The 20,416-nt window shown below is 37.6% G+C and overlaps 1 pseudogene; it reads left to right on the forward strand.

Annotated features, from left to right (window-relative positions):
- The window catches only part of LOC144366462 (broad substrate specificity ATP-binding cassette transporter ABCG2-like), a 28,795-nt pseudogene extending 13,671 nt beyond the window's left edge, over positions 1-15,124 (forward strand).
- Positions 15,125-20,416: the final 5,292 nt, after the last annotated feature.

The raw sequence follows: 20,416 nt of genomic DNA on the forward strand, positions 1-20,416 counted from the left end.
GGGAGGGGAGAGGAAAGGAGATGAAATGGGTTGGGGACAAAATAAATCCTTCGAGGGCATGAACCCAGTGACCTACTTTTTCAAATTAGGTCCCACTTCTAAGTAATCTATTCTCATTATTATCCCATGAAATGAATTAGTTTCCTGAGGAAGTTAGAGCCCTCATAATCAAATAATTTCTTAAAAGCTCCATCTCTGTACATTGGAGACCGAGTCTTAAATTCTTTAGTATTTAAGTATTTAAAGTGTATATTTTATGTCCAAACCATAATATTCTGCCCCAACCCCAAAAGGCTCATGTTCATCTCATAATGTAAAATGCATTCAGTCCTACAAGTTCCTTTAGTCTTTAACAATTCCAACATTTCTCAAAACTCTAAATCCAAAGTATTTTGTGAGACTCAAGGTAACACCTTAGCTGTGGGCCCATATAGATAATAATAGGTAAGTTACATGTTTCTAATATACAATGGAACAGAGTAGACATTTCCATTTCAAAAGGGGATAAATAGCCTCCAAAAAAGCCTTTTTTGTTGCATATATCCTTCCTCAGCAGACATTCCATGGTTCATGGCATCTCTTAGTCCTGGCAACTCCATTACTGATTTAGCTTCCTCTCACAGAATCTCACATCACCCTCTCAGGGGTTGCCTGCAGAGACTGCAACCTTGACCCAAATTCCTATCTCCCAGGCCTTTCTTTGAAATCTGGGTAAAAACTTTCATGAACCCCCTACTTCAGAATTCTGCATTATTTAAAACTGGCACAATACAGATGACACCAAGGCCCACTGCCTGTAGGAACAGTAGCTGGGTCTGCTCAAACAATAGCTGTAGCAGCTACTGAGTACTTGGACAGTGAAATGAGTCCTGGCAGGACAAGTTTCTAGGTGGCCCTGTGCCTGCAATGTAACCCAGGACACTCTTCTCATAGCAGAGTCTTTCAAATTAGTTATCATTTTTACTCCTTTAAACATCTTTCCTTTTTTCTCCATGAAACATTGGTTTCTCTTTAAAGGCTCTGATTTCTTCAGCAACCACACCTTCCTTATTTGCAGTTTTACAAGTGTTTTTCTGGCCAAACAGACAAATTTTAAATGTTTCTTCTCTGCTTCTTGTTGCCATTTCTCACTAAAAATATGGCTAAAAGCTACTAGCAATAACTATGCCACAGTCCCAATGATTTGTTGCCTTGAAATTTCCTCTAGTAGATTAATTAGTTCATCATCTTTAAATTCAGCCTCAGAGAGTGTCGAGACATGAACAAAATGGAAACAACTTCCTTGTCAGAATGTACCATTTATGGACTTTAGTCCAGTTCCCAAAACAGTCCTCATTACTATCTGAAATCTCATGAACACAATCTTTACTGTCCACATGCTTGTTGACATTCTGGTCTCCTGAAATCACACCATAATTGTCCATTAACCTCTGCTTACAACATTCCAAAGCTTCTTTATCTTGTATCTCCACATTTTTCCAAATTCCTCCCACAAATCATTTTCAAAGGCTTCTGAAGCACATGGTCAGGTATAGTCACAGGAATGACCACACTTCTTGTTAATCAACTCTTCATTGTTGTGATCAATAATTGAGAACAGTGACTTAGAGGAGGAAAGATTTATTTTGGCTCATGGTTTTGGAGGTTTCACTCCAATACAGCTATATGCATTGCTTGTGGCCTTAGGTGAGAACTAAGCTTCATTTCTTTGGGCCTTTGGTGAGAAACATCATGGCAGAAAGGTGTAGTGGTGGAAACTGTGCAACTCTTGCCAGCTAGGGTGGGGGGAGGGAGAGAAAGAGACAGAGAAACAGAGACAGAGACAGAGAGGGAGGGAGGGAGGGAGGGGAGAGGAGATCAGGAGCATGATAAATTCTTCCAGGGCATACTTCCAGTGACTTAATTCCTCCCACCACACAGTAGTCCATTCAAGTTATTAATTTATGAGATTGCTATATTGTGTACCATGCCTTAAACAACATGTGTTGTGGTTTAGATATGAGGTTTTCCCCAAGAGGTCATGTGTGAGATGACATAAGAATGTTCAGAGGTAAATTGATCAGACTATGAGAGGTATAACCTGATAAATGGATTAATCCACTGGTATATATTAACTGGATCATAACTATAGGCAAATAGGGGGTGGCTAGAGGAAGTAGGTCACTGAGGACATACATTTTGGGCTTATATTTTGTTCCTGGTGAGTGAACCTCTCTCCCTAATTCCTAATTATTATGTCCTCAAATGCTTTCCTACTCCATGCCCTTCTACCATGATGTTCTATCTCGCCTGTGCCCACCACTACAGAGTTGACTGATGGTGGACTGACCCTCTGAAATCATGAGCCCAAATAATCTTTCCCTCCTCTATGTTTTTATTTTCAGGTCTTTTGGTCACAGTTGATTAAAAACAACATGAATATTTGGGGAAATTTATATCCAAACTGTAACAGTAATCTTTCCCTGAAAGTTCAAAATTTAACTACTTGGATTTATATCCAGTTATTCTGTCAGATAAATATTTATGGAATGGCCCAATATTATTATTTTGAGACCTATTACATATTGCTTTTTTAGTTTTTACTGTGACATGTAATCTTGCTCTGCCTTCACGAGAGCTCGTGGAGATGCTACTTAACTTTCTAGAAACATTAGACTCAAGATTTAGGACTTAAGTGGGTGTGAGTGATCTATTAGTCAATGGAATGGCTAATCCCAAATCTGATTAGACCAATATTTCAGGGATGTTCGATTCTTTGAATTTTTTATTAAATTATGTGATTTTTTTAACAGCTCATACAATCTGCTTCAGAAATATTTGGGTATGATCATAGATGCTTCTCTATGACCCCAAGCAGTTGTCTTTTTAAATTTGTTTTTGTTTAATATCTCTCCTTTAAAAATAATCAAGCATGGGGGTTGGGGATGTGGCTCAAGGAGTAGCGTGCTCCACTGGCGTGCATGCGGCCCGGGTTCAATCCTCAGCACCACATACAAACAAAGATGTTGTGTCCACCAAAAACTAAAAAAAATAAAATAAAATATTAAAAAATTCTCTCTCTCTCTCTCTCTCTCTCTCTCTCTCTCTCTCTCTCTCTCTCTCTCTCTCCCTCCCTCCCTCCCCCTCTCCCTCTCCCTCTTCCTCTCCTTCTCTCTCCTCACACTCTCTCTTTAAATAAAAAACTATCTCTCACTCTCTCTCACTCTCTCTTTAAAAAAATTTTTTAAAAAATGTACCCAAGCATGTATGGGTCTGGGGGGGAGTCCAGAGGAGATAAGAATCAGACCACAGGCAAAGTTTAGATGATTTATGCCACTACAAGTGAAGGAAAGAGTTCACGTGTACTGTACTGGTCATTTTCTTTCCAGAATGCTACTCTGAAGGATTTGTTCCTCTTTGGAATTATGACAGATTGACAGATGATAAATTTGAAATATGAATTTAATAGGTGGAAAAGCTATCTTGTTGTCATTAGTACTGCCATTCCAGTATTTCCTGGATCAACTCAGAGAATACAATGCATCGGGGCCTTCAAAACTTCCTTCCTATACTTAGCCTTAGTCTTATGAAAAAGTATTGATAAACTCCAGGAAATTTAGATAGCTTATTGAATTTTACTACTTATTGTAGATAATAACTAATGTAATATGTTCTAAAGAGTCCAGATTTGGTTGGATATGTATGTATGTCTGTCTGTATGTATGTATATATGTATGTATGAAAATGAGGGAGAAGATGATAATTCTGCCTTCCCTAGTCTCACCCGTCTCACACTGTGTGAGTCCTCTTTACTTTTGAAGACCATTGGGTTGAGTTGTTGGAGTGCCTTCTTTTGCAGGTTATCCCTGTGAGCTGTACAACAGCCCTGCAGTCTTCTTTCTGGAGATAATTAATGGAGAATTTTCTGCTATGGTATTAAACAGAGAGGAAGAAGGGCATGAAGGTACATCAGTCTCAGATTTACAGTTTTTGCCTAATCAATTTGGCTGAGGTTTTGTGATATGGAAAGATATCCTAACAGGGCTTTGTGAATTTGCATTATGTTGTGTTCTGATACCAGTCAGCAGATAGGCTTTGTTACCTGTCAGTGCTATGTTTTTATGTTTGTTTGTTTGTTTTCTGTATGAGTGAGCATTTATATGCTACTTTTGATTGTATGGGGGGGGTTCCATTTAAAAATAAATATGCTCATTGTTATAGTACTTATGAGAAACAGTTTTTTATACATTAACATGTAGAATTAAAGGACCAGATTTTTACATTAGCATTATAACTCTGTATGAAGATATTTATTTTAATAGTTATGTTCCAAGTTGGGAGGAAAAGGTCAGTGAGTTTCCTGTATCTGTAATTACAATCATAGTAGTAGCCAGCTCATTCACCTGTGTATTCCTAATGTGAAATGTGGCAATAAAGCTAGTAATTTTTATATTCAAGCTCTAAAATCAAATTGTTATTGAAGAAAGGAGTCATAGAAAAATGGATTAAATAACTTGTTGTCTGATAGTAGTGTTTTTGTTCTTTATTCATTTTTTCTTTGAAAGTCAACAAGACTGAAGAGCTCTCCAAGGGGAAAATACAAGTCATATAAACATTAGTTGAGTTTTACCTCAACTTCTCCATCTACAGAGAAACGAAAGCTGAGTTAGACCAACTCTCAGGTGGTCAGAAAAAGATGAGCTCAGCCTTCAAGGAGACCACCTATATCACCTCCTTCTATCATCAGATCAGATGGATTGTCTGGTGTTTTTTCAAGAACTTGTTGAGTGATCCTGAAGAAAACATATTTCAGGTGACCTTAGACTCTTTTAATTATGCTGTGAAATACCCCTGTAGAATTAACATGGTTTTGATATGATCTACTTCAGGAATTGGTTTATTCTCTTCCATTCACTTATTATTCTTGCCTCATTTGGTATGTAATCATGGCCAATAGAACAACAACAACAAAAAATCACAAGTTTTACTTATGGGAAAGTTTCTTAGTGATTCTTGGATTACCTCACCCAGAATTTTTGTTGATTTAGACAAATTATAATGGGTAATATTGAGTAGAAAAAATTGTCTCAGATATGTATGGGTATTGCATAGCTGTCCACTTTTATTTGCAGAGTCATTCACAGGATCATGTGTTGCATTTTGGGAACTCACAAAGCAGTACACAAAATGAGTAAAAATAAACTTTTCTGGTTTCACACAATTCATTTGTTATGAGGGTAGAGACATGATAATTAATATATCAGATTGAAGAAAGGTCTATACAGAAAATTTAATCACCAACGGAGGGAGAAGAGGGACGGGAGACAAAAGGCAGTAGGGGCAAGAGGATTGTTTTTCCCTTGAAATGTGGCAGTGAGAGAAAATGATGTTAATTAATACAGTTGAGGGTTGTCTAGGCTGACCATTGTCTGGGCTGCCCACTGTCTGGTGGAGGATCCTGTATGCAAAGTGCTGTTCCTTATAATTCACCTTCCTTATTGAGAGATTTTAAACTTTAGAAAGCACTAGATACCTCAAAGGGTTTGCATTTTATGCACAGATAGTAACCAGACTTAACAAGGCTATTCACTGTCAGGTTAACCCTCTTAACTAGGATGGTATAATGTAATTTTCTTTATTGCCTAGCTCTGTGGTCATTGTTCATTATCACTTCTCAAGGTTTTTCTGTTGTTTTTATCCCCTGTTTCATACAAAGCTTTTCTAACTTCCAGTTCATTTTCTGTCATTTGTAAGGAAATCAGTTTAGCTGATTGTTTGGGGTTGAACACCAAGCCTGGAGACACTAGGCCTCTGTCTGCATCTTAAGGAGGCCTAGGACCAAATGCACATTATCAATCATTGATTTTCAGTTGAGTATTGAAAGATGGCCTTTGTTGGCTCTAATGAAGTACTACTGACTATTTAATGTTAACCATCATAATGTTCATATTTAATTATTGCCTGCATCTGTATTTCAGTCAGATTGTCAATTTCTGCAAATATTTGTTGTGCTTTTGATCTGTCATTTCTCTCAGACCATGGACAGTTTTATGTCCTACCAATCAAAGGTAAAGTTTTACTGTTTCAGAGCAAATTTGATGTCATTTGGAAGCATGTCAGATGACTTAGATCTATCAACCTGCATTATATATTTTTGAACAATGTGATGTAATCCATTCATTCTTTCATATGATTTATGTATTATGTTTCTTACTTGCTTCTCAAAGTAGTAGTTCTGGACAGAGTATGATTAGGACATAGCTACTTGCAAATACACCAGGATTGTGCATTTGGTCCTTGGTGTCCTTAAGATGCAAAAAGAAGCCCAGTGCCTCCAGGCTTGGTGTTCAGCCTTCTGGTCTCATCAGCAAACTCAGTTCTGCAAAAGGAAGGCCAGCAATATTCAGAGAATAGTAGTCTCTAGAATAAGGGGAGAACTCTTAGAGATCCCTGAGTTTAGTGGGACAAATCTCAACAATTTTGTAAATGCTGGAATGTTTGTGTAGGAAGAGGCAAACTTTTTTGTGGAAAGTGCCAAAAAGTAAATATATTTCAGGTCCATATAGTCCTTGTCTCAGGTAGTTACCTCTCACATTAGAGTGAAAGCAGCCTTAGGTCACACATAAAAAAATGAACCTGGCTATGTTCTCCTAAAACTTTGATTCATGGATCGTGAATTTCATATAAATCTCCTATCAAAAGACATAGTATTTTTATGATTTTTTTTTTTACTTTGTAAAGCTGTTATTAGTTTGTGGGCAAAAGAAAAAACGGTAGTTGGCCCCATTTGACCTGTGGAGCATAGTTTAATGATCCTTGTGGTTTAGGATTCTTAAACTAGAGTGTTCTTTTTGCCTAAGTTTTGAAGATAGATTTGTTAAAATGTTAAGATAGATTTGTTTTATGGCTTCCTTCTTATAAGACCCTATCTGTTACCTGATAACTATGTTTTGATTTAAACTAGTTATTTATACAATTCATATACAATTATGAATTGTATAAATAACTAGTTTAAATATTTATACAATTCATAATTGACCTCTAGCCAGCAGTTGTATTTGGAAGTTCTTAGAATAAATGAATTATCTAAATAAAATTATTTAGAGTTTATTCAGTGTGCTAAAGTTTTTCTGATTAAATCAATTTGGAAGACATTGTTATGAATCTGTCTGAGAATCATTGTTTCTTTTTTTTTTTTTTATTGTTGGTCGTTCAAAACATTACACAGTTCTTAATACATCATCTTTCACAGTTTGATTCAAGTGGGTTATGAACTCCCAACTTTACCCTGTATACAGATTATACAGATTGCTGTTTCACATCAGTTACCCTTCCATTGATTGACATATTGCCTTTCTAGTGTCTGATGTATTCTGCTGTCTGTCCTATTCTCTACTATCCCCCCTCCCCTCCCCTCCCCTCCCCTCCCCTTTTCTCATCCCTGTTTAATGTAAATCTTCTTCTCAAGCTCTTCGTCCTTACCCTGTCCTTGTTTACTCCCCTTATATCAAAGGGGTCATTTGGTATTTGTTTTTTAACGATTGACTAGCTTCACTTAGCATAATCTGCTCTAATGCCATCCATTTCCCTCCAAATTCTATGATTTTGTCGTTCCTTAATGCAGAGTAATACTCCATTGTGTATAAATGCCACATTTTTTTTTATCCATTCATCTATTGAAGGGCATCTAGGCTGATTCCATAATCTTGCTATAGTGAATTGTGCTGCTATGAACATCGTTGTAGCAGTGTCTCTGTAACATGCTCTTATTAGGTCTTTAGGGAATAGACTGAGAAGGGGAATAGCTGGGTCAAATGGTGGTTCCATTCCCAGCTTTCCAAGAAATCTCCATACTGCTTTTCAAATTGGCTGCACCAATTTGCAGTCCCACCAGCAATGAACAAGAGTGCCCTTTTCCCCGCATCCTCTCCAGCACTTATTGTTTTTTGACTTCCTAATGGCTGCCAATCTTACTGGAGTGAGGTGGTATCTTAGCGTAGTTTTGATTTGCATTTCTCTAACTGCTAGCGATGGTGAGCATTTTTTCATGTACTTATTGATTGATTGTATGTCCTCCTCTGAGAACTGTCTGTTCAGGTCCTTGGCCCATTTATTGATTGGGTTATTTGTTATCTTATTGTCTAATTTTTTGAGTTCTTTGTATATTCTGGTTATTAGGGCTCTATCTGAAGTGTGTGGATTAAAGATTTGTTCCCAGGATGTAGGCTCCCTGTTTATCTCTCTTATTGTTTCTTTTGCTGAGAAAAAACTTTTTAGTTTGAGTAAGTCCCATTTGTTGATTCTAGTTGTTAACTCTTGCGCTATGGGTGTCCTATTGAGGAATTTGGGGCCCGATCCCACAGTATGTAGATCATAACCAACTTTTTCTTCTATCAGATGCCATGTCTCTGATTTAATATCAAGCTCCTTAATCCATTTTGAGTTAACTTTTGTGCATGGCGAGAGATAGGGGTTCAGATTCATTTTGATGCAAATGGATTTCCAGTTTTCCCAGCACCATTTGTTGAAGATGCTATCCTTCCTCCATTGCATGCTTTTAGCCCCTTTATCAAATATAAGATAGTTGTAGTTTTGTGGATTGGTTTCTGTGTCCTCTATTCTGTACCATTGGTCCACCCACCTGTTTTGGTACCAGTACCATGCTGTTTTTGTTACTATTGCTCTGTAGTATAGTTTGAAGTCTGGTATCGCTATACCGCCTGATTCACTCTTCCTGCTTAGCATTGTTTTTGCTATTCTGGGTCTTTTATTATTCCATATGAATTTCATGATTCTTTTATCTATTTCTACAAGAAATTCCATTGGGATTTTGATTGGCATTGCATTGAACTTATAGAAAACTTTTGGTAATATCGCCATTTTGATGATGTTAGTTCTACCTATCCATGAGCAGGGTATATTTTTCCATCTTCTAAGGTCTTCTTCTATATCTTTCTTTAGGGTTCTATAATTTTCATTATATAAATCTTTCACCTCTTTTGTTAGGTTGATTCCCAAGTATTTTATTTTTTGGGGGGATATTGTGAATGGAATAGTTGTCCTCATTTCCGTTTCAGAGGATTTGTCACTGATATACAGGAATGACTTTGATTTATGCGTGTTGATCTTATATCCTGCCACTTTGCTGAATTCATTTATTAGCTCTAATAGCTTCTTTGTAGACCCTTTTGGGTCTGCTAGGTATAGGATCATATCATCTGCAAATAGTGATAATTTAAGTTCTTCTTTTCCTATTTTTATGCCTTTAATTTCTTTTGTCTGTCTAATTGCTCTGGCCAGTGTTTCGAGGACTATGTTGAACAGAAGTGGTGAGAGAGGGCATCCCTGTCTTGTACCAGATCTTAGAGGGAATGCCTTCAATTTTTCTCCATTCAGAATGATGCTGGCCTGTGGCTTATCGTAGATTGCTTTTACAATGTTGAGGTATGTTCCAGTTATCCCTAATTTTTCTAGAGTTTTGAACATAAAGGGATGCTGTACTTTGTCGAATGCTTTTTCTGCATCTATCGAGATGATCATATGGTTCTTATTTTTAAGTCTATTGATGTGGTGAATAACATTTATTGATTTCCGTATATTGAACCAGCCTTGCATCCCAGGGATGAATCCTACTTGATCATGATGTATAATTTTTTTGATATGTATTTGAATCCGATTCGCCAGAATTTTATTGAGGATTTTTGCGTCGAGGTTCATTAGAGATATTGGTCTGTAGTTTTCTTTCTTTGAAGTGTCTTTGTCTGGTTTCGGAATCAGGGTGATGTTGGCCTCGTAGAATGAATTTGGAAGTTCTCCCTCTTTTTCTATTTCCTGAAATAGCTTGAAAAGTATTGGTGTTAGTTCCTCTTTAAAGGTTTTGTAAAACTCTGCTGTATACCCATCCGGTCCTGGGCTTTTCTTAGTTGGTAATCTTTTGATGGTTTCTTCTATTTCCTCTATTGTTATTGGTCTGTTTAGGTTGTCTATATCCTCCTGACTCAATCTGGGCAGGTCATAAGACTTAAGGAATTTATCTATGCCTTCACTATCTTCTATTTTATTGGAGTGTAAGGATTCAAAATAATTTCTGATTATCTTCTGTATTTCTGAAGTGTCTGTTGTGATATTACCTTTTTCATCCCGTATGTTAGTAATTTGAGTTCTCTCTCTTCTTCTCTTCGTTAGCATGGCTAAGGGTCTGTCAATTTTATTTATTTTTTCAAAGAACCAACTTTTAGTCCTGTCAATTTTTTCAATTGTTTCTTTTGTTTCAATTTCATTTATTTCAGCTCTGATTTTAATTATTTCTTGCCTTCTACTTCTTTTGCTGTTGTTTTGCTCTTCTTTTTCTAGGATTTTGAGATGAAGTATGAGATCATTTATTTGTTGGTTTTTTCTTTTTTTGAGGAATGAACTCCAAGCAATGAATTTTCCTCTTAGAACTGCTTTCAATGTGTCCCATAGATTCCGATATGTTGTGTCTGTGTTTTCATTTAACTCTAGGAATTTTTTAATTTCCTCCTTGATGTCTTCTAAAACCCATTGATCATTCAGCAACCTATTGTTCATTCTCCAAGTGATGCTTGATTTTTCCTTCATTCTTTTATCGTTGATTTTCAGTTTTATTCCATTATGATCAGATAAGATGCATGGTATTATCTCTACCCCTTTATATTGTCTAAGAGTTGCCCTGTGACATAATATATGGTCTATTTTTGAGAAGGTTCCATGTGCTGCTGAGAAAAAAGTGTAACTACTTGATTTGGGGTGGTATAGTCTATATATGTCAATTAAGTCTAGGTTGTTAATTGTGTTATTGAGTTCTATAGTTTCTTTATTTAACTTTTGTTTGTAAGATCTGTCCAGTGGTGAGAGAGGTGTGTTGAAGTCTCCCATGATTATTGTATGGTGGTCTATTAGACTCTTGAACTTGAGGAGAGTTTGCTTGATAAACACAGCCGCACCATTATTTGGGGCATATATATTTATGATTGTTATGTCTTGTTGGTGTATGGTTCCCTTGAGCAGTATGAAGTGTCCTTCTTTATCCCTTTTGATTAACTTTGGTTTGAAATCTATTTTATTAGATATGAGTATGGACACTCCTGCTTGTTTCCGCATTCCATATGAGTGGTATGATTTTTCCCAACCTTTCACCTTCAGTCTATGAATATCTTTTTCTATCAGATGCGTCTCCTGTAGGCAGCATATTGTTGGGTCTTCTTTTGTGATCCATTCTACTAACCTGTGTCTCTTAATTGGTGAATTTAAGCCATTAACATTTAGGGTTATTATTGAGATATGATTTGTTCTTCTAGCCATATTTGTTTATTGATGTTTCTAAACCTGATTTGTTATCCTCTTTGACTATTTTTCCCCCTTTACTGTCCTATCTCCCATTGTTGGTTTTCAGTGTTATTTTCCATTTCCTCTTCCTGTAATGTTTTGCCAAGGATTTTTTGAAGAGATGGTTTTCTAGCTGCGAATTCTTTTAACGTTTGTTTATCATGGAAGGTTTTAATTTCATCTTCTATCCTGAAGCTTAATTTCGCCGGATACACGATTCTTGGTTGGAACCCATTTTCTTTCAGTGTTTGAAATATGTTATTCCAGGATCTTCTAGCTTTCAGAGTCTGTGTTGAGAGATCAGCTGTTATCCTGATTGGTTTGCCCCTAAATGTAATCTGCTTTCTTTCTCTTGCAGCTTTTAAAATTCTCTCCTTATTCTGTATGTTGGACATCTTCATTATAATGTGTCTAGGTGTGGATCTCTTATGATTTTGCACATTCGGCGTCCTGTAGGCTTCTAGGATTTGTGATTCTGTCTCATTCTTCAAGTCTGGGAAGTTTTCTTGTATAATCTCACTGAATAGTCTGTTTATTCCTTTAGTTTGGAGCTCTGTGCCTTCCTGTATCCCAATGACTCTTAAATTTGGTCTTTTGATATTGTCCCATAATTCTTGGATGTTCTGCTCATGGTTTCTTAGCAGACTTGCTGAGCTGTCTATGTTCTTTTCCAGTTGAAATACTTTGTCTTCATTGTCTGATGTTCTCTCTTCTAAGTGATCTAATCTGCTGTTAGTATTCTCAATTGAGTTTTTAAGTTGGTTTAATGATTCCTGCATTTCCAGGATTTCAATTTGTTTGTTTTTTATTACCTCTATCTCCCTGTGAAATTGATCTTTTACTTCCTGGATTTGTTTGTCAATGTGATCTTTCATTGACTGATTTTGCTGTCTCATGTCTTCCTTGAGACTCCAGATCATCTGAAGCATATATATCCTGTACTCTTTATCTGACATTCCGTCTGTTGCAGCTATTACCTCTTCTAAAGTTGAGTTGACCTGCATTGCTTGTGGACCTTTCTTTCCTTGTCTTTTCATACTGCTCGCGTTTCTTCCTGCTTGGTGCAACTGTTGTGTTTTTGAAATTTACCTCCTATTTATTTATATTGCTCTTGTATAGTTGGGGAGTCTCCCTTGCAGGGCGGGTAGTGGCTGTGCTCCTCCCCTAATTAGGGTGGTCTGTCTACCACGCTAATTGGTCGCAGGTCTGCCCCCACTGCAGGCACTGGTGGCTGTTCTGCTCTGACCCCACTCCAATTGTGGTAACGTAACTACCACACCCTGGGGTCGTTGGTCCTGATCTGGATGTGGGTGGCGGCTCTGCTGTGCCCCCACTCCAATTGGTGTGACGTGTCTACCACGCTGGCAGACCTCTAGGCCGGTGGGTCGCAGTTCTGCACAGCCCCCACTCCCAATGGGGGTACCTGACTACCTCTCCAACGGGTCGCTGAGCCCCCTCCGGACCCTGGCGGCGACCCTGCTCCACCCCCACTCCAACCAGTGTGACGCGACTGCCTCAGTGTTACGTATCCACCACGTTGGCAAGCTACCTGGCCTGTCTTGCCAGTGGGTCGCTGGTCCTATTCTAAGCGTGGGCGGCTTCTCTCTTCAGCACCAGCTGCATTTGGGGTTTCATGGTACCACGCCGGCGGGTCACTTGGCCTGCTCTGGGCGCAGGTGGAAGCTCCACTCTGCCCCCACAGCACCCAGCAGGACCCTGGCCGAGAAGCAGTCACCGCCGGTTCCCTAGCCTTGGGCCAAAGCAGCTTAGGTAGCAAGAACCCCGCCTTTCCGATCCGGATACACTCTCTCCGCTGGGAGCTGGCCCCAGCGAGCGACCCCCGGGGTTCCCCAGCCCCAGGCCAAAACTGTCTCGGGAGTCAGAACCCAGTCGCCCCAAGCTCAGCGCACGCTCCACTCGGAGCTCGCCTTCACAGGCAGTCTCCGCAGATTCCTCAGACCTGGGCCCGGTTAGCCCCGGGAACCCAAGTCCCGGGAACCCAAGTCCCGCTGCTCAGTGCCCGGCGCACACCTTGCCAGGCACGAGCCTTCAAGAGTATTCTCCACAGGATCCCTAGTCCCGATCCTGAGCAAGAAATCTGTCTGCTAGACGAAGGCAAATACCAGCCTGAATTCACCTGTTCCGTAGCTGAATGAGCTGAGATCAGCAGAACAATGGGATGATTACATCATCTCTCCAAGATGGAGGCCGCTGTCCTCCGTGGTCAGACCGGTGACTGGAACCACCGCTTCTCTCCTCTGTCTCAAGCCGGAACTCCGCACCAAGCGCTGCCGATGTATCACTGGCAGGGGCCCCCCGAATCCGTATCGCTGTTCTCCCTCTCCTCGCTGTTCTCCCGCTCCGGCTCCCTGCCGATCCCCAGCGCGCGCCGCAGACAACCCGCCGCGGAGCAATCAGGCTATGCGACCCTCCGTGCGGAGAAATGGAGCTCCCACTGCCGAACCTCGCACGATGGAAACCTGTCTATTAGATTCTGTAGCGCCTCAATTTCACTGGAAATTCCCAACAAGATATCCTTCAGCCGTTTCATATCTTCTTTGACTGGCTCAGTGATGCGGCGCACTGGGGTGATGCACTCCCTTCGCCGCCATCTTTCATCTCTCATTGTTTCTATTAACATATTGAACATCTATAGATTTTTTTTTTTTTAGTGAAAGCTATAGACATCCCTCAGAACATATCCTTGAGAAATGTTGGTTCAACATATTTGAACAAAGACTGAGTAACATTTTGGGAGAACTCCTTTTTCATCTTTGTGTTTAAAACAAACTAGATACACAAAGATCAGATATATGGCCATTATCACTACTAATGCTTAGTTTTCTTTTTTTAATGTAAGACAGAATAATATGTGTAACCTCATAATAGTGTGCATGATATTGTCATGCAATTCTTTGTTTTGTTAAATATTTGAAAACTATAGGAAACATCCTAATACTTATTGGTAGTATAAGATGTCAAGTTGGAATGAAAAAAAAACCTAAGAATATGGAGTGTTGAAACTGAAAAATTGAATATTCTTAAAAGTTATTCTGTATGAAATAAAGACTCTTGTTTACCTGTTTATATTGCACATTGGTAGAACCATCAGCATTTATTTGGAAGTCTTTCCAAATTAGGGTCCTCACAAACTATTCTTTACAGATCATGCTTCATTTTTTTTTAACTTTATTTTCCTTTATGCCATAAATGTCTTTCACTGATTATTTCACATTTTAATACTGTTATAGTATTGAGTTTGATTTGTTCCCAAATGACTTCCCCAGATCCCTGCATGTCTGTCAACTTTAGTAGCATTTGTGGGTTCAGTACCTGAATTGAACTGGACCCTTAACTGACAGTGCCTGGTGGACACTGAGAGTAATTTTAGCTTGTCCAGTAGTCTACTTGTTGTCCTGCCAATTCCCTGAAGAAAAGATACCTTAATTTGCCATCTAATTTAGATAGCATTTTCATAACATATACTGCTTTATATTCTCCTAGTGACTCTGGCCACACCATTAAAGTGTTCATTGAAATGGAGAGATGTGATTATATATATATATATCATATATATATATATATATCATATAATAATAAATGACATGAAAAATGTATATATATATATATCATATAATAATAAATGACATGAAAAATCTTAACTCTAATTTAAATTCTTACCTTTTTTATGTTCATTTTTCTTTTTGAAAAGATAACTGTGGCAGTCATTCTGGGATTGGTCATAAGTGCATTTTTCCTGGCACTAAAACATGATTGTACTGACATCTACCATAGGTAGGTAAATTTGGATCTTGATTTTGATAAAATTCCATTACATTATTCAAGTTTGTAGACATCCATTCAAGAATTTGGATTTATGATAAGTATGACGCAAAACTCAGGAAAGAGTCAATATTCTTTTTTTTACACATGTATACATATGTGTGGTAAATTATATGCAAGCTGAAGTTTACCCTTTCAGCCATTTTTATATGTACAGTTCAGTGGCATCACATACATTTATACTGAACATCCATCACTGTTATCCACCTCCAGACCTTTCTTTCATATTCTGAAATGCAATCTTCATACCATTGAATAGTAAGTCTCCATACCCACCTCTCCCAACCCTTGGCAGCCATCTTTGACTTTCTCTGTTGCAGTCATATAATATTTTTTTTTGCATTTGACTGGCTTATTTCCATTAGCATAATGTTCTCAAGGTTCATCCATACTTTAGTATATGTTGGAATTTTTTTTTAAGGCCAACTAATTGTCCACTATATTGTTTATGCATCCATTCATGAAAGTCTGTGTCATTGACCCCTTTTTGGCTATTGTGAGTAATACTTCGATTAGTAGAATTATCTCTGTAAGTCTCTGCTTTCACCTCAATGGGGTATATTGAATGGCTGGGTTATAAGGACTTTCTGTTAAGTTTTCCAAGACCTGCCATGCTGTCCTCCACTGCAGCTGCACCATTTTCCATTGTTCCAGCAGCAGGCAGGGGTCCCAGTTTCTCCACATCCCCACCAGAACTTGTTCATTTTTATTTTTGTAAATAATAGAGATCTATTGGATTTTTGGTGAATATCTTGTGAAGTCTTTTGCCTTTTCAAAAATTTAATTGTTTTATTTTTTCATTATTGTTGACTTGGAGTTCTTTGTATTCATGAATTTCTGATCCTTTATCATTTACTTAATTTGTGAATAGTTTCTTATATCTTTTGGGTTATCTATTCACTCTGTTGGTAGTGTGTTTGACACATAAATGTTTCTATTTTTGATGTAGTCAAGATTGTCTGTTGTTGTTGTTGTTACTAGTGAGTCAGTTTCTTTGAATTTTTTTTTTTTGGAACATAGGAGCTTCAGATAAGAGGGCAGGACTCAGTTTTTCCTGTTGTGTTGAGCACTCATATTACTTGTTGTGATTGTTGCCTAGTTTCAACTGTAATGTGTCCTTTAATCTCACCTCATGATGAGAGATTTAACTGGCTGTGTCATGTTCTGAACATAGGTGCTCAGCAACATCCCATACCCAGGGTCCTCCTTATAATTCACGTATGGAGAACCATACGTGGCTACCTGATGGGATGGCTGCTTGTCATCCAGAGCCTAAGGTTACCTCTAAACAGTCAAAGGGGCTGTATGATCTTATCCTCATTTTATTATAGAGGGTGATTGTAAAAGCTTGTGTCAAGTCTGTTTTGATACATTGAGAAGGCTGGCTATTTTCTAAACTAAGAATGAGCATTGTTTAGATTTACACTATCCCCCAAACTCTCATGTGTTGAAGGGTTCCCCAATGCAGGAGTGTTCAGAGGTGGGACTTTTGGGTAGTGATAGAATCATGAAGGCACATTTCTCCCAGTGGATTCATCAATTGATAGTTAGAAAGACTCATGGGTTTGGGACCTAGTTGGAGGTAGCAGGTCACTGGGGGCATGCCCTGATGGAAGGTTGATCTTTTCCCTGGCCCCTCCTCCTCTCTCTTTCTCTCTGCTTCCTGGCTGCAATGAGCTGAGCAGCTTTCCTCCAGCATCACTTCTGCCATAATATTCTGCTTTAACCCCAACCAAAGGAGTCAGCCAAGGGTGGACTGAAACCTGTATATCAGTGTAAATTATTTTTTCCCTGTAAATTGTTTATGTCAGAGCCAGGTACTGCCTATAATCCCACCTACTTGGGAGGTGGAGTCAGAACAGCCTCAGCAGCTTAGCAAGATCCTGTCTCAAGACAAAAAATAAGGACTAGGGCTGGAGCTGAGTGGTAAAGTGCCCTTGGGTTCAACCCCCGGTTCCAAAAAAAATTGTTTATGCTAAGCATCTTGGTCAATTTCTTGAGATTATTTTTGAAGAATTTAGACATCAACCTTATTTTAATTTGTCCTTTTGACTTACCTTTGTTCACATTTTCTGTGGGCATTTGGCTATGTGAAAGTAGCCTATGTGTGTGGCTTACCTAATCCCTCCTGGGGTGATCAGTGATTTATTCTTTTGATTAGAAAACAGTAGTTTTGCATCATTTTGGAAACTATGTCCTTAAAGCATTCTCCAGCAGTGACTATCAGTCCTTTATCATTTGAAATTGCTAGGGAGGCCAAAGGTTTTGTTCTTCTTTGGGATCAAGTACTATACTTGCACTTTCTCTAACCTGTATAACTAAGAACTGGCTTTGAATCCTATGTAGAGTGTGAACACCTTTGATTAATAGCTTTGTAAGGTTGTAGTTATGGATAAGCAAATTTGGAAAATGTATTATAAAATGATTGCATCCACTAATCCCAATTCTAGATATTTATGGAAATTATTTGAAATCAGTTTGTGAAAAAGATGTCATCAGTCTTATGTTCATTGCAGCACTATTTACAATAGTCAAGTTAAGGAATCAAAGTGCCTATCAGTAGAAGAATGGGGAAAAAAAGGCAGTATGTATGCATAATGGAATACTGTTCAGCACTGAAAAATGAAATTTTGTCATTTGTGACAACATGGATGGAAGTGGAGAATATTATGGAAAGTAAATAAATCCAGGCTCAGAAAGACAAATAATACATATTCTCACTTATACATACATTCCAGAACAATTAAATAATTCTTAGAAGCATAGAATAGAATAGTGGTTGCCAGAATCTGAGGGATGGGCAGAATGAGGAGATTATGATTAAAGGGTACAAAGTCTCAGATTGAAGAGACACATATTTTTTTTTATTTTTTTGAGATACATTGCTCATTGCTGTGAAGATGCTAAATAATAATATACCTTTCAAAATTGCTTGGATTAAATTTCAAATGTTTTCACCATGAAAAATGATAAATATTTGAGGTGGTAGAGATTACCTGAATTACCTTGACTTCATTATTTAACATATTTATGAATAGTATCATTACTTTGTACCATATATGCACAAGTATATTTTGATTTATTTGAAATTAAAAATTAAAATCAATCAGATAATACTAGATATGACAAATGTGAGTTACTATCTTATAAAGAATTAGAATGAATTGGTTCTATAATAATAAAAAGTAATATAAAATAAATCATATTATGTATCTGAATGAATTTCATTGTCTTTTTTCTCAGAGTTATGAACACTATAATATCATTAGTTATATTGAACTGAGTCTTTGCTATATACCATACATCTCAAATTAGCTTATAAGTTTACATAAGGTAGATTTTTGGACTCAAAGTTATGTAGTTGATTATCTACTAGGCATAGCTGTTTCCTATTTATTTTAATTATCATATTAACATTTACATGTTTAAACATTTACAGGTACTATTATTTCATCATTCTTTAGGCATTAAGAAAATATATGGAGTGTCTCTGGATTCCTGTTTTTTTTTTTTTTTTAATATAGCTGGAATTGTTCACTTGAATTTATATTTAAAATATTCTTTTCTCTTGTTTTTTATGTCACTTAATTGATGTACTACATTATCTTTTTTTCAAAATGTTTCAATTAAAAATCATTCATATCAGTTAAGTTGGTTTGAAGAGAAGCTTGTTCTTATTTCCAGGAGGTTGGTATATAATCACAAAAATTATATATTTTTTTAAAAAAACACAATTCTTTTACTGAGAAGGTACACATAATTTTTTTTTCTTCTTAAATTATATCTCTTTGATTTATTTTTGAAGACCTTGTAGGAAGATGGCTGTCCTGGTCAAGGATGCTGTCGGGCTTTGCTGATGTGTGTGCTGTCTGTGTGTCTGAAGGAATAGAGTGCGGGTTCCTTCTAACATCTGGCATTTTTCTTCCACATGTCTCACCATTTTCTTGACCCAACTTTAAAATCAAACTGGCTAATTAAATTTTTAACCATCTGAGGAGTTTATTAAATTTGCTGTTTCTCTGTTTATATTTTAGGAATGGTGCCAAGCATTCATTCCTAAAATATAAACAGAGAAACACTGAATTCAAGGTGATGGTATTTCTTTGACCAGATAGCTCAGGCTGCCATAACAAAATACTAAAGAAAAATGTTATATAATTTGTGGAAAGAGATCCTGTGAGTTGAAAGCTGATCTAATAGCTTTGAATTGACTGAGGATTTTTTGTTTGTTTGTTTTTCTGTCCTGGCAGAGCCCGGGCACTCTGTACACTGACTATCTTCCAGAGTTTGGCTGGCCTGTTAGGAGGAAAGAGTGTTGAACTGGACAAGCTCTTTAGGTGAGTAGGTTTCTATTTTGGGAGTGGATCTATAATTGAGTCAAAGGTGTGACCCAGAGGATTACCAGTATTTTTCTTTTATTTCTTGGTTTGTTTAGTTGACAAATATAAATTGTATGTTTTTATCATTGTGTAACATGAGCTTTTGAAATATGTATGCAGGTAATCACAATTAATTGAAAACAAGCAGTCCAGAGTGAAATAGAAAATCAAAAGCTTGTGGAGCCTGTCACCAAAGGAAAACAAAGTTTCAGAATTAGGTGTGGTCATCAGTTTGCAGTGCTGCAGAGAAATCCAGCAATAAAGAGCTGAAAAGTATCTTTAGGTTTTTTGGAAATAACAGGCCACCATTACCCTTGCAAGAAAAGTTTGAAGTTCTTGGTAGAGAGTTAAGTTGTAGGATTAGCAATTGGAGGTGGGAGTACAGTTGGCCTTAGTGGATGAAGGAATGGAAAGATCAAGAGGGCAGTCTTACACTAAAAAGCAGACTGGGTTGTTTCTTATGCTTTCAAAGATGGAAGATATTTTACTCAATTTATATGCCAAAGACTGGAATTATCAGAAAGGGAAGGAATTAAGATACTGGTGGAAGAGTTTGGAATTTCAGGAGAAAGACATCAGGAAGAAGAAAGATGAGGGTTTGGTAGCTGATGGGTGTGTTGCTTGGTGATTGTTGGAGGGAGAAGTCATTTTCTTTTTTCTAACATGAGAGTAGCAGAAGTATAAAAAGTTTAGGGATCATAAGTTGCTTTGAGGCCTTGGAGAATAACAGTGTCATCTTTTACAGGGTCAGAATTGGAGTGAAGAAAATCTTCTGTTACTGCTAAGATTAGCCCTTTTGGTACTACTAAGAGGGGGTCAGCCTGAGAGGAGAAGCAAGGTATCTGAGAAGAGTGAGGAGATGCAGACTT

This window comes from Ictidomys tridecemlineatus, chromosome 9 (assembly GCF_052094955.1).
Source record: "Ictidomys tridecemlineatus isolate mIctTri1 chromosome 9, mIctTri1.hap1, whole genome shotgun sequence".
Taxonomy (NCBI): Eukaryota; Metazoa; Chordata; class Mammalia; order Rodentia; family Sciuridae; genus Ictidomys; species Ictidomys tridecemlineatus.